We start from the raw sequence: 15,916 nt of genomic DNA, 5'->3' as shown, positions 1-15,916 counted from the left end.
TGTCATTTATGGCATACAACTAGAGGTCATTAATGGCATACAACTAGATGTAATTTAAGGTATACAACAAGAGGTCATTAATGGCATACAACTAGACGTCATTAATGGCACACAGCTAGAGGTCATTAATGGCATACAGCTAGAGGTCATTTATGGCATACAGCTAGATGTCAATAATGGCATACAGCTAGATGTCATTAATGGCATACAACTAGAGGTCATTAATGGCATACAGCTAGATGTCATTAATGGCATACATCTGGATGTCATTTAAGGCATACAGCTAGATGTCATTTATGGCATACATCTGGATGTCATTTAAGGCATACAGCTAGATGTCATTAATGGCATACAGCTAGATGTCATTAATGGCATACATCTGGATGTCATTTAAGGCATACAGCTAGATGTCATTAATGGCATACATCTGGATGTCATTTATGGCATACAGCTAGATGTCATTAATGGCATACAGCTAGAGGTCATTTATGGCATACAACTAGAGGACATTAATGGCATACAGCTAGATGTCATTTAAGGCATACAACTAGAGGTCATTAATGGCATACAGCTAGAGGTCATTAATGGCATACAGCTAGAGGTCGTTAATGGCATACAGCTAGATGTCATTTATGGCATACAACTAGAGGTCATTAATGGCATACAGCTAGATATCATTAATGGCATACAGCTAGATATCATTTACGGCATACAACTAGATGTCATTTATGGCATACAATTAGAGGTCATTAATGGCATACAGCTTGAGGTCATTTATGGCATACAATTAGAGGTCATTAATGGCATACATCTAGATGTCATTTAAGGCATACAACTAGATGTCATTTATGGCATACAATTAGAGGTCATTAATGGCATACAGCTTGAGGTCATTTATGGCATACAATTAGAGGTCATTAATGGCATACAGCTAGAGGTCATTTATGGCATACAGCTAGAGGTCGTTAATGGCATACAGCTAGATGTCATTTATGGCATACAACTAGAGGTCATTAATGGCATACAGCTAGAGGTCATTTATGGCATACAGCTAGAGGTCGTTAATGGCATACAGCTAGATGTCATTTAAGGCATACAACTAGAGGTCATTTATGGCATACAATTAGAGGTCATTAATGGCATACAGCTAGAGGTCATTTATGGCATACAACTAGAGGTCATTTATGGCATACAGCTAGAGGTCATTAATGGCATACAGCTAGAGGTCATTTATGGCATACAGCTAGAGGTCGTGAATGGCATACAGCTAGATGTCATTTATGGCATACAACTAGAGGTCATTAATGGCATACAACTAGAGGTCATTTACGGCATACAACTAGAGGTCATTAATGGCATACAGCTAGAGGTCATTTACGGCATACAACTAGAGGTCATTAATGGCATACAGCTAGAGGTCATTTATGGCATACAACTAGAGGTCATTAATGGCATACAGCTAGAGTTCATTTATGGCATACAGCTAGATGTCATTAATGGCATACAACTAGAGGTCATTAATGGCATACAGCTAGATGTCATTAATGGCATGCAGCTAGATATCATTCATGGCATACAACTAGAGGTCATTAATGGCATACATCTAGATGTCATTAATGGCATACATCTAGATGTCATTTAAGGCATACAACTAGAGGTCATTAATGGCATACAGCTAGATGTCATTTATGGCATACAACTAGACGTCATTAATGGCACACAGCTAGAGGTCATTAATGGCATACAGCTAGAGGTCATTTATGGCATACAGCTAGATGTCAATAATGGCATACAGCTAGATGTCATTAATGGCATACATCTGGATGTCATTTAAGGCATACAGCTAGATGTCATTAATGGCATACATCTGGATGTCATTTATGGCATACAACTAGAGGTCATTAATGGCATACATCTGGATGTCATTTAAGGCATACAGCTAGATGTCATTAATGGCATACATCTGGATGTCATTTAAGGCATACAGCTAGATGTCATTTATGGCATACAACTAGAGGTCATTAATGGCATACAGCTAGATGTCATTAATGGCATACATCTGGATGTCATTTAAGGCATACAGCTAGAGGTCATTAATGGCATACAGCTAGAGGTCATTTATGGCATACAACTAGAGGTCATTAATGGCATACAGCTAGAGGTCATTTATGGCATACAACTAGAGGTCATTAATGGCATACAGCTAGAGGTCATTTATGGCATACAACTAGAGGACATTAATGGCATACATCTAGATGTCATTTAAGGCATACAACTAGAGGTCATTAATGGCATACAGCTAGAGGTCATTAATGGCATACAGCTAGAGGTCGTTAATGGCATACAGCTAGATGTCATTTACGGCATACAACTAGAGGTCATTAATGGCATACAGCTAGAGGTCATTAATGGCATACAGCTAGAGGTCGTTAATGGCATACAGCTAGATGTCATTTATGGCATACAACTAGAGGTCATTAATGGCATACAGCTAGATGTCATTAATGGCATACAGCTAGATGTCATTTACGGCATACAACTAGAGGTCATTAATGGCATACATCTAGATGTCATTTATGGCATACAACTAGAGGTCATTTATGGCATACAACTAGAGGTCATTAATGGCATACATCTAGATGTCATTTAAGGCATACAACTAGAGGTCATTAATGGCATACAACTAGATGTCATTAATGGCATACATCTAGATGTCATTTAAGGCATACAACTAGAGGTCATTAATGGCATACATCTAGATGTCATTTATGGCATACAATTAGAGGTCATTAATGGCATACAGCTAGAGGACATTAATGGCATACATCTAGATGTCATTTAAGGCATACAACTAGATGTCATTTATGGCATACAATTAGAGGACATTAATGGCATACATCTAGATGTCATTTAAGGCATACAACTAGATGTCATTTATGGCATACAACTAGAGGACATTAATGGCATACATCTAGATGTCATTTAAGGCATACAACTAGATGTCATTTATGGCATACAATTAGAGGTCATTAATGGCATACAGCTAGAGGTCATTTATGGCATACAACTAGAGGTCATTAATGGCATACAGCTAGAGGTCATTTATGGCATACAGCTAGAGGTCGTTAATGGCATACAACTAGAGGTCATTAATGGCATACAGCTAGAGGTCATTAATGGCATACAGCTAGAGGTCATTTATGGCATACAGCTAGAGGTCGTTAATGGCATACAGCTAGAGGTCGTTAATGGCATACAGCTAGAGGTCGTTAATGGCATACAACTAGAGGTCATTAATGGCATACAGCTAGATGTCATTTATGGCATACAACTAGAGGTCATTAATGGCATACAGCTAGATGTCATTAATGGCATACAGCTAGATGTCATTTACGGCATACAACTAGAGGTCATTAATGGCATACATCTAGATGTCATTTATGGCATACAACTAGAGGTCATTTATGGCATACAACTAGAGGTCATTAATGGCATACAGCTAGAGGTCATTAATGGCATACAGCTAGAGGTCATTTATGGCATACAGCTAGATGTCAATAATGGCATACAGCTAGATGTCATTAATGGCATACATCTGGATGTCATTTAAGGCATACAGCTAGATGTCATTAATGGCATACATCTGGATGTCATTTATGGCATACAACTAGAGGTCATTAATGGCATACAACTAGAGGTCGTTAATGGCATACAGCTAGAGGTCGTTAATGGCATACAACTAGAGGTCATTAATGGCATACAGCTAGATGTCATTTATGGCATACAACTAGAGGTCATTAATGGCATACAGCTAGATGTCATTAATGGCATACAGCTAGATGTCATTTACGGCATACAACTAGAGGTCATTAATGGCATACATCTAGATGTCATTTATGGCATACAACTAGAGGTCATTTATGGCATACAACTAGAGGTCATTAATGGCATACATCTAGATGTCATTTAAGGCATACAACTAGAGGTCATTAATGGCATACAACTAGATGTCATTAATGGCATACATCTAGATGTCATTTATGGCATACAATTAGAGGTCATTAATGGCATACAGCTAGAGGTCATTTATGGCATACAACTAGAGGACATTAATGGCATACAACTAGAGGTCATTAATGGCATACAGCTAGAGGTCATTTATGGCATACAGCTAGAGGTCGTTAATGGCATACAGCTAGATGTCATTTAAGGCATACAACTAGAGGTCATTTATGGCATACAATTAGAGGTCATTAATGGCATACAGCTAGAGCTCATTAATGGCATACAGCTAGAGGTCATTTATGGCATACAACTAGAGGTCATTAATGGCATACAGCTAGAGCTCATTAATGGCATACAGCTAGAGGTCATTTATGGCATACAGCTAGAGGTCGTTAATGGCATACAGCTAGATGTCATTTATGGCATACAACTAGAGGTCATTAATGGCATACAACTAGAGGTCATTTACGGCATACAACTAGAGGTCATTAATGGCATACAGCTAGAGGTCATTTACGGCATACAACTAGAGGTCATTAATGGCATACAGCTAGAGGTCATTTACGGCATACAACTAGAGGTCATTAATGGCATACAGCTAGAGGTCATTTACGGCATACAACTAGAGGTCATTAATGGCATACAGCTAGAGGTCATTTATGGCATACAACTAGAGGTCATTAATGGCATACAGCTAGAGGTCATTTATGGCATACAGCTAGATGTCATTAATGGCATACAACTAGAGGTCATTAATGGCATACAGCTAGATGTCATTAATGGCATGCAGCTAGATATCATTCATGGCATACAACTAGAGGTCATTAATGGCATACATCTAGATGTCATTAATGGCATACAGCTAGATGTCATTAATGGCATACATCTAGATGTCATTTAAGGCATACAACTAGAGGTCATTAATGGCATACAACTAGAGGTCATTAATGGCATACAGCTAGATGTCATTTATGGCATACAACTAGAGGTCATTAATGGCATACAGCTAGATGTCATTTATGGCATACAGCTAGATGTCATTTATGGCATACAACTAGAGGTCATTAATGGCATACAGCTAGAGGTCATTAATGGCATACAGCTAGATGTCATTAATGGCATACATCTAGATGTCATTTAAGGCATACAACTAGAGGTCATTAATGGCATACAACTAGAGGTCATTAATGGCATACAGCTAGATGTCATTTATGGCATACAGCTAGATGTCATTTATGGCATACAACTAGAGGTCATTTACGGCATACAACTAGATGTCATTTAAGGCATACAACTAGAGGTCATTAATGGCATACAGCTAGATGTAATTTAAGGTATACATCTAGATGTCATTTAAGGCATACAACTAGAGGTCATTAATGGCATACACCTAGATGTCATTAATGGCATGCAGCTAGATATCATTCATGGCATACAACTAGAGGTCATTAATGGCATACATCTAGATGTCATTAATGGCATACATCTAGATGTCATTTAAGGCATACAACTAGAGGTCATTAATGGCATACAACTAGAGGTCATTAATGGCATACAGCTAGATGTCATTTATGGCATACAACTAGAGGTCATTAATGGCATACAGCTAGAGGTCATTTACGGCATACAACTAGAGGTCATTAATGGCATACAGCTAGATGTAATTTAAGGTATACATCTAGATGTCATTTAAGGCATACAACTAGAGGTCATTAATGGCATACAGCTAGATGTCATTTAAGGCATACAACTAGAGGTCATTAATGGCATACAACTAGAGGTCATTAATGGCATACAGCTAGAGGTCATTAATGGCATTCAGCTAGATGTCATTTATGGCATACATCTAGATGTCATTTAAGGCATACAACTAGATGTCATTTAAGGCATACAACTAGAGGTCATTAATGGCATACAGCTAGATGTAATTTAAGGCATACAACTAGAGGTCATTAATGGCATACAACTAGAGGTCATTAATGGCATACAGCTAGAGGTCATTTATGGCATACAGCTAGATGTCATTTATGGCATACATCTAGATGTCATTTATGGCATACAACTAGAGGTCATTTATGGCATACAACTAGAGGTCATTAATGGCATACAGCTAGAGGTCATTAATGGCATACAACTAGATGTCATTAATGGCATACATCTAGATGTCATTTAAGGCATACAGCTAGAGGTCATTAATGGCATACAGCTAGAGGTCATTTATGGCATACAACTAGAGGTCATTAATGGCATACAGCTAGAGGTCATTTATGGCATACAGCTAGATGTCATTAATGGCATACATCTAGATGTAATTTAAGGCATACAGCTAGAGGTCATTAATGGCATACAACTAGAGGTCATTAATGGCATACAGCTAGAGGTCATTTATGGCATACAGCTAGATGTCATTTATGGCATACATCTAGATGTCATTTATGGCATACAACTAGAGGTCATTTATGGCATACAACTAGAGGTCATTAATGGCATACAGCTAGAGGTCATTAATGGCATACAACTAGATGTCATTAATGGCATACATCTAGATGTCATTTAAGGCATACAGCTAGAGGTCATTAATGGCATACAGCTAGATGTAATTTAAGGCATACAACTAGAGGTCATTAATGGCATACAGCTAGATGTAATTTAAGGCATACAGCTAGAGGTCATTAATGGCATACAGCTAGATGTAATTTAAGGCATACAACTAGAGGTCATTAATGCCATACAGCTAGAGGTCATTTATGGCATACATCTAGATGTCATTTAAGGCATACAACTAGAGGTCATTAATGCCATACAGCTAGAGGTCATTTATGGCATACATCTAGATGTAATTTAAGGCATACAGCTAGAGGTCATTAATGGCATACAGCTAGATGTAATTTAAGGCATACAACTAGAGGTCATTAATGCCATACAGCTAGAGGTCATTTATGGCATACAGCTAGATGTCATTTATGGCATACATCTAGATGTCATTTATGGCATACAACTAGAGGTCATTTATGGCATACAACTAGAGGTCATTAATGGCATACAGCTAGAGGTCATTAATGGCATACAACTAGATGTCATTAATGGCATACATCTAGATGTCATTTATGGCATACAACTAGAGGTCATTTATGGCATACAACTAGAGGTCATTAATGGCATACAGCTAGATGTCATTAATGGCATACAGCTAGATGTCATTTATAGCATACAACTAGAGGTCATTAATGGCATACAGCTAGAGGTCATTTATGGCATACATCTAGAGGTCATTAATGGCATACAGCTAGATGTCATTAATGGCATACAGCTAGATGTCATTTATGGCATACAACTAGAGGTCATTAATGGCTTACAGCTAGAGGTCATTTATGGCATACAGCTAGATGTCATTAATGGCATACAGCTAGATGTCATTTATGGCATACAACTAGAGGTCATTAATGGCATACAGCTAGATGTCATTTAAGGCAAACAACTAGAGGTCATTAATGGCATACAGCTAGATGTCATTCAAGGCATACACCTAGATGTCATTAATGGCATACAGCTAGAGGTCATTAATGGCATACAACTAGAGGTCATTAATGGCGTACAGCTAGAGGTCATTAATGGCATACAGCTAGATATCATTCATGGCATACAACTAGAGGTCATTAATGGCATACATCTAGATGTCATTAATGGCATACAGCTAGATGTCATTCAAGGCATACAGCTAGATGTCATTTATGGCATACAGCTAGATGTCATTCAAGGCATACAGCTAGATGTCATTTATGGCATACAACTAGAGGTCATTAATGGCATACAGCTAGATGTCATTAATGGCATACAGCTAGATGTCATTCAAGGCATACAGCTAGATGTCATTTATGGCATACAGCTAGATGTCATTCAAGGCATACAGCTAGATGTCATTTATGGCATACAACTAGAGGTCATTAATGGCATACAGCTAGATGTCATTTAAGGCATACAGCTAGATGTCATTAATGGCATACAGCTAGATGTCATTCATGGCATACAGCTAGATGTCATTTATGGCATACAACTAGAGGTCATTTAAGGCATACAGCTAGATGTCATTAATGGCATACAGCTAGATATCATTTACGGCATACAACTAGAGGTCATTAATGGCATACAGCTAGATGTCATTTACGGCATACAACTAGAGGTCATTAATGGCATACAGCTAGAGGTCATTTATGGCATACAGCTAGAGGTCATTAATGGCATACAGCTAGAGGTCATTTACGGCATACAACTAGAGGTCATTAATGGCATACAGCTAGATGTGATTTACGGCATACAACTAGAGGTCATTAATCGCATACAGCTAGAGGTCATTTACGGCATACAACTAGAGGTCATTAATGGCATACATCTAGATGTCATTTAAGGCATACAACTAGAGGTCATTAATGGCATACAGCTAGAGGTCATTTATGGCATACAGCTAGATGTCATTAATGGCATACATCTAGATGTCTATTATGGCATACAACTAGAGGTCATTAATGGCATACATCTAGATGTCATTTAAGGCAAACAACTAGAGGTCATTAATGGCATACAGCTAGAGGTCATTAATGGCATACAACTAGAGGTCATTAATGGCGTACAGCTAGAGGTCATTAATGGCATACAGCTAGATATCATTCATGGCATACAACTAGAGGTCATTAATGGCATACATCTAGATGTCATTCAAGGCATACAGCTAGATGTCATTTATGGCATACAGCTAGATGTCATTTATGGCATACAACTAGATGTCATTTATGGCATACAGCTAGATGTCATTCAAGGCATACAGCTAGATGTCATTTATGGCATACAGCTAGATGTCATTCAAGGCATACAGCTAGATGTCATTTATGGCATACAGCTAGATGTCATTCAAGGCATACAGCTAGATGTCATTTATGGCATACAGCTAGATGTCATTTATGGCATACAACTAGATGTCATTTATGGCATACAGCTAGATGTCATTCAAGGCATACAGCTAGATGTCATTTATGGCATACAACTAGAGGTCATTAATGGCATACAGCTAGATGTCATTAATGGCATACAGCTAGATGTCATTCAAGGCATACAGCTAGATGTCATTTATGGCATACAGCTAGATGTCATTCAAGGCATACAGCTAGATGTCATTTATGGCATACAGCTAGATGTCATTTATGGCATACAACTAGAGGTCATTAATGGCATACAGCTAGATGTCATTTAAGGCATACAGCTAGATGTCATTAATGGCATACAGCTAGATGTCATTCATGGCATACAGCTAGATGTCATTTATGGCATACAACTAGAGGTCATTAATGGCATACAGCTAGATGTCATTTAAGGCATACAGCTAGATGTCATTAATGGCATACAGCTAGATGTCATTCATGGCATACAGCTAGATGTCATTTATGGCATACAACTAGAGGTCATTTAAGGCATACAGCTAGATGTCATTAATGGCATACAGCTAGATATCATTTACGGCATACAACTAGAGGTCATTAATGGCATACAGCTAGAGGTCATTTATGGCATACAGCTAGAGGTCATTAATGGCATACAGCTAGAGGTCATTTACGGCATACAACTAGAGGTCATTAATGGCATACAGCTAGATGTGATTTACGGCATACAACTAGAGGTCATTAATCGCATACAGCTAGAGGTCATTTACGGCATACAACTAGAGGTCATTAATGGCATACATCTAGATGTCATTTAAGGCATACAACTAGAGGTCATTAATGGCATACAGCTAGAGGTCATTTATGGCATACAGCTAGATGTCATTAATGGCATACATCTAGATGTCTATTATGGCATACAACTAGAGGTCATTTATGGCATACAACTAGAGGTCATTAATGGCATACATCTAGATGTCATTTAAGGCATACAACTAGATGTCATTAATGGCATACAGCTAGAGGTCATTAATGGCATACAACTAGATGTCATTAATGGCATACAGCTAGAGGTCATTTATGGCATACAACTAGATGTCATTAATGGCATACAGCTAGAGGTCATTTATGGCATACAGCTAGAGGTCGTTAATGGCATACAGCTAGAGGTCATTTATGGCATACAGCTAGAGGTCGTTAATGGCATACAGCTAGAGGTCATTAATGGCATACATCTAGATGTCATTAATGGCATACAGCTAGAGGTCATTTATGGCATACAACTAGATGTCATTAATGGCATACAGCTAGAGGTCATTTATGGCATACAGCTAGAGGTCGTTAATGGCATACAGCTAGAGGTCATTTATGGCATACAGCTAGAGGTCGTTAATGGCATACATCTAGATGTCATTTATGGCATACAATTAGAGGTCATTAATGGCATACAACTAGAGGACATTAATGGCATACATCTAGATGTCATTTATGGCATACAATTAGAGGTCATTTATGGCATACAACTAGAGGACATTAATGGCATACATCTAGATGTCATTTATGGCATACAATTAGAGGTCATTTATGGCATACAACAAGAGGACATTAATGGCATACATCTAGATGTCATTTAAGGCATACAACTAGAGGTCATTTATGGCATACAATTAGAGGTCATTAATGGCATACAGCTAGAGGTCATTTATGGCATACAACTAGAGGTCATTAATGGCATACAGCTAGAGGTCATTTATGGCATACAGCTAGAGGTCATTAATGGCATACAGCTAGATGTCATTTATGGCATACAACTAGAGGTCATTAATGGCATACAGCTAGAGGTCATTTATGGCATACAATTAGAGGTCATTAATGGCATACAGCTAGAGGTCATTTATGGCATACAACTAGAGGTCATTAATGGCATACAGCTAGAGGTCATTTATGGCATACAGCTAGAGGTCGTTAATGGCATACAGCTAGATGTCATTTATGGCATACAACTAGAGGTCATTAATGGCATACAGCTAGAGGTCATTTATGGCATACAACTAGAGGTCATTAATGGCATACAGCTAGAGGTCATTTATGGCATACAGCTAGAGGTCGTTAATGGCATACAGCTAGATGTCATTTAAGGCATACAACTAGAGGTCATTTATGGCATACAATTAGAGGTCATTAATGGCATACAGCTAGAGGTCATTTATGGCATACAACTAGATGTCATTTATGGCATACAATTAGAGGTCATTAATGGCATACAGCTAGAGGTCATTTATGGCATACAACTAGATGTCATTTATGGCATACAATTAGAGGTCATTAATGGCATACAGCTAGAGGTCATTTATGGCATACAATTAGAGGTCATTAATGGCATACAGCTAGAGGTCATTTATGGCATACAACTAGAGGTCATTAATGGCATACAGCTAGAGGTCATTTATGGCATACAGCTAGATGTCATTTATGGCATACAACTAGAGCTCATTAATGGCATACAGCTAGAGGTCATTTATGGTATACAGCTAGAGGTCGTTAATGGCATACAGCTAGATGTCATTAATGGCATTCAGCCAGATGTCATTTATGGCATTCAGCCAGATGTCATTTATGGCATACAACTAGATGTCATTTATGGCATACAATTAGAGGTCATTAATGGCATACAGCTAGAGGTCATTTATGGCATACAACTAGATGTCATTTATGGCATACAATTAGAGGTCATTAATGGCATACAGCTAGAGGTCATTTATGGCATACAACTAGATGTCATTTATGGCATACAATTAGAGGTCATTAATGGCATACAGCTAGAGGTCATTTATGGCATACAATTAGAGGTCATTAATGGCATACAGCTAGAGGTCATTTATGGCATACAACTAGAGGTCATTAATGGCATACAGCTAGAGGTCATTTATGGCATACAACTAGAGGTCATTTATGGCATACAGCTAGATGTCATTTATGGCATACAACTAGAGCTCATTAATGGCATACAGCTAGAGGTCATTTATGGTATACAAGTAGAGGTCATTAATGGCATACAGATAGATGTCATTAATGGCATACAGCTAGATGTCATTTATGGCATACAACTAGAGGTCATTAATGGCATACATCTAGATGTCATTTATGGCATACAACTAGAGTTCATTAATGGCATACAGCTAGATGTCATTAATGGCATTCAGCCAGATGTCATTTATGGCATACAACTAGATGTCATTTATGGCATACAACTAGAGGTCATTAATGGCATACAGCTAGATGTCATTTATGGCATACAGCTAGATGTCATTTATGGCATACAGCTAGAGGTCATTTATGGCATACAGCTAGATGTCATTTATGGCATACAACTAGAGGTCATTAATGGCATACACCTAGAGGTCATTAATGGCATACAGCTAGATGTCATTAATGGCATACAGCTAGAGGTCATTTATGGCATACAGCTAGAGGTCATTAATGGCATACAGCTAGATGTCATTAATGGCATACACCTAGAGGTCATTAATGGCATACAGCTAGATGTCATTTATGGCATACAGCTAGATGTCATTTATGGCATACAGCTAGAGGTCATTAATGGCATACAACTTGATGTCATTTATGGCATACAGCTAGATGTCATTAATGGCATACACCTAGAGGTCATTAATGGCATACAACTAGAGGTCATTAATGGCATACACCCAGAGGTCATTAATGGCATACAGCTAGATGTCATTTATGGCATACAGCTAGATGTCATTTATGGCATACAGCTAGATGTCATTAATGGCATACAGCTAGAGGTCATTTATGGCATACAGCTAGAGGTCATTTATGGCATACAGCTAGATGTCATTTATGGCATACAGCTAGATGTCATTTATGGCATACAGCTAGATGTCATTTATGGCATACAGCTAGATGTCATTTATGGCATACAGCTAGAGGTCATTAATGGCATACAGCTAGATGTCATTTATGGCATACAGCTAGATGTCATTTATGGCATACAGCTAGATGTCATTTATGGCATACAGCTAGATGTCATTTATGGCATACAGCTAGAGGTCATTTATGGCATACAGCTAGAGGTCATTAATGGCATACAGCTAGATGTCATTTATGGCATACAGCTAGAGGTCATTAATGGCATACAACTTGATGTCATTTATGGCATACAGCTAGATGTCATTTATGGCATACAGCTAGATGTCATTTATGGCATACAGCTAGATGTCATTTATGGCATACAGCTAGAGGTCATTAATGGCATACAGCTAGATGTCATTTATGGCATACAGCTAGATGTCATTTATGGCATACAGCTAGATGTCATTTATGGCATACAGCTAGAGGTCATTAATGGCATACAGCTAGATGTCATTTATGGCATACAGCTAGAGGTCGTTAATGGCATACAGCTAGATGTCATTTATGGCATACAGCTAGAGGTCATTAATGGCATACAGCTAGATGTCATTTATGGCATACAACTAGAGGTCATTAATGGCATACAGCTAGAGGTCATTTATGGCATACAGCTAGAGGTCATTAATGGCATACAGCTAGATGTCATTTATGGCATACAACTAGAGGTCATTAATGGCATACACCTAGAGGTCATTAATGGCATACACCTAGAGGTCATTAATGGCATACACCTAGATGTCATTAATGGCATACACCTAGATGTCATTAATGGCATACAACTAGAGGTCATTAATGGCATACACCTAGAGGTCATTAATGGCATACAGCTAGAGGTCATTAATGGCATACACCTAGAGGTCATTAATGGCATACAGCTAGAGGTCATTAATGGCATACACCTAGAGGTCATTAATGGCATACACCTAGATGTCATTAATGGCATACAACTAGAGGTCATTAATGGCATACAACTAGAGGTCATTAATGGCATACAGCTAGATGTCATTAATGGCATACACCTAGAGGTCATTAATGGCATACACCTAGATGTCATTAATGGCATACAACTAGAGGTCATTAATGGCATACACCTAGAGGTCATTAATGGCATACAGCTAGAGGTCATTAATGGCATACACCTAGATGTCAATAATGGCATACAACTAGAGGTCATTAATGGCATACACCTAGAGGTCATTAATGGCATACAACTAGAGGTCATTAATGGCATACACCTAGAGGTCATTAATGGCATACAACTAGAGGTCATTAATAGCATACACCTAGAGGTCATTTATGGCGTACAACTAGAGGTCATTAATGGCATACAACTAGAGGTCATTAATGGCATTAAGCTAGATGTCAATAATGGCATACAACTAGAGGTCATTAATGGCATACACCTAGAGGTCAATAATGGCATACAACTAGAGGTCATTAATGGCATACAGCTAGAGGTCATTAATAGCATACAGCTAGAGGTCATTAATGGCATTCAGCTAGATGTCAATAATGGCATACAACTAGAGGTCATTAATGGCATACACCTAGAGGTCATTTATGGCGTACAACTAGAGGTCATTAATGGCATACAGCTAGAGGTCATTAATGGCATACAACTAGAGGTCATTAATGGCATACAGCTAGAGGTCATTAATGGCATTCAGCTAGATATCATTTATGAGATACAACTCGTCATTAATGGCATACAACTAGAGGTCATTAATGGCATACAACTAGTGGTCATTTATGGCATACAGCTAGATGTCATTTATGGCATACATCTAGAAGTCATTAACGGCATACAACTAGATGTCATTAATGGCATACAGCTAGAGGTCATTAATGGCATACAGCTAGATGTCATTTATGGCGTACAACTAGAGGTCATTAATGGCATACAGCTAGAGGTCATTAATGGCATACAACTAGAGGTCATTTATGGCATACAGCTAGATGTCATTAATGGCATACAAATAGAGGTCATTAATGGCATACAACTAGAGGTCATTAATGGCATACAGCTAGAGGTCATTAATGGCATACAGCTAGAGGTCATTTATGGCATACAACTAGAGGTCATTAATGGCATACAGCTAGAGGTCATTTATGGCATACAACTAGAGGTCATTTAAGGTATACAACTAGAGGTCATTTAAGGCATACAACTAGAGGTCATTAATGGCATACAGCTAGAGGTCATTTATGGCATACAACTAGAGGTCATTTAAGGCATACAACTAGAGGTCATTAATGGCATACAACTAGAGGTCATTAATGGCATACACCTAGATGTCATTTACGGCATACAACTAGATGTCATTTAAGGCATACAACTAGAGGTCATTAATGGCATACATCTAGATGTCATTTAAGGCATACAACTAGAGGTCATTAATGGCATACAAGTAGATATCATTTACGGCATACAACTAGAGGTCATTAATGGCATACATCTAGATGTAATTTAAGGTATACAACAAGAGGTCATTAATGGCATACAGCTAGAGGTCATTTATGGCATACAACTAGAGGTCATTTAAGGCATACAACTAGAGGTCATTAATGGCATAAAGCTAGAGGTCATTTATGGCATACAACTAGAGGTCATTTAAGGCATACAGCTAGAGGTCATTTATGGCATACAACTAGAGGTCATTTAAGGCATACAACTAGAGGTCATTAATGGCATACAACTAGAGGTCATTAATGGCATACAGCTAGAGGTCATTTATGGCATACAACTAGAGGTCATTAATGGCATACATCTAGATGTAATTTAAGGCATACAACTAGAGGTCATTAATGGCATACATCTAGATGTAATTTAAGGCATACAGCTAGAGGTCATTAATGGCATACATCTAGATGTAATTTAAGGCATACAACTAGAGGTCATTAATGGCATACATCTAGATGTCATTTAAGGCATACAACTAGAGGTCATTAATGGCATACATCTAGATGTCATTTAAGGCATACAACTAGAGGTCATTAATGGCATACATCTAGATGTCATTTAAGGCATACAACTAGAGGTCATT

This window comes from Pelmatolapia mariae, linkage group LG2 (assembly GCF_036321145.2).
Source record: "Pelmatolapia mariae isolate MD_Pm_ZW linkage group LG2, Pm_UMD_F_2, whole genome shotgun sequence".
In the NCBI taxonomy this organism is placed as follows: domain Eukaryota; kingdom Metazoa; phylum Chordata; class Actinopteri; order Cichliformes; family Cichlidae; genus Pelmatolapia; species Pelmatolapia mariae.
The sequence above is the reverse complement of the archived record's forward strand: the minus strand, read 5'-3'. Positions refer to the sequence as shown.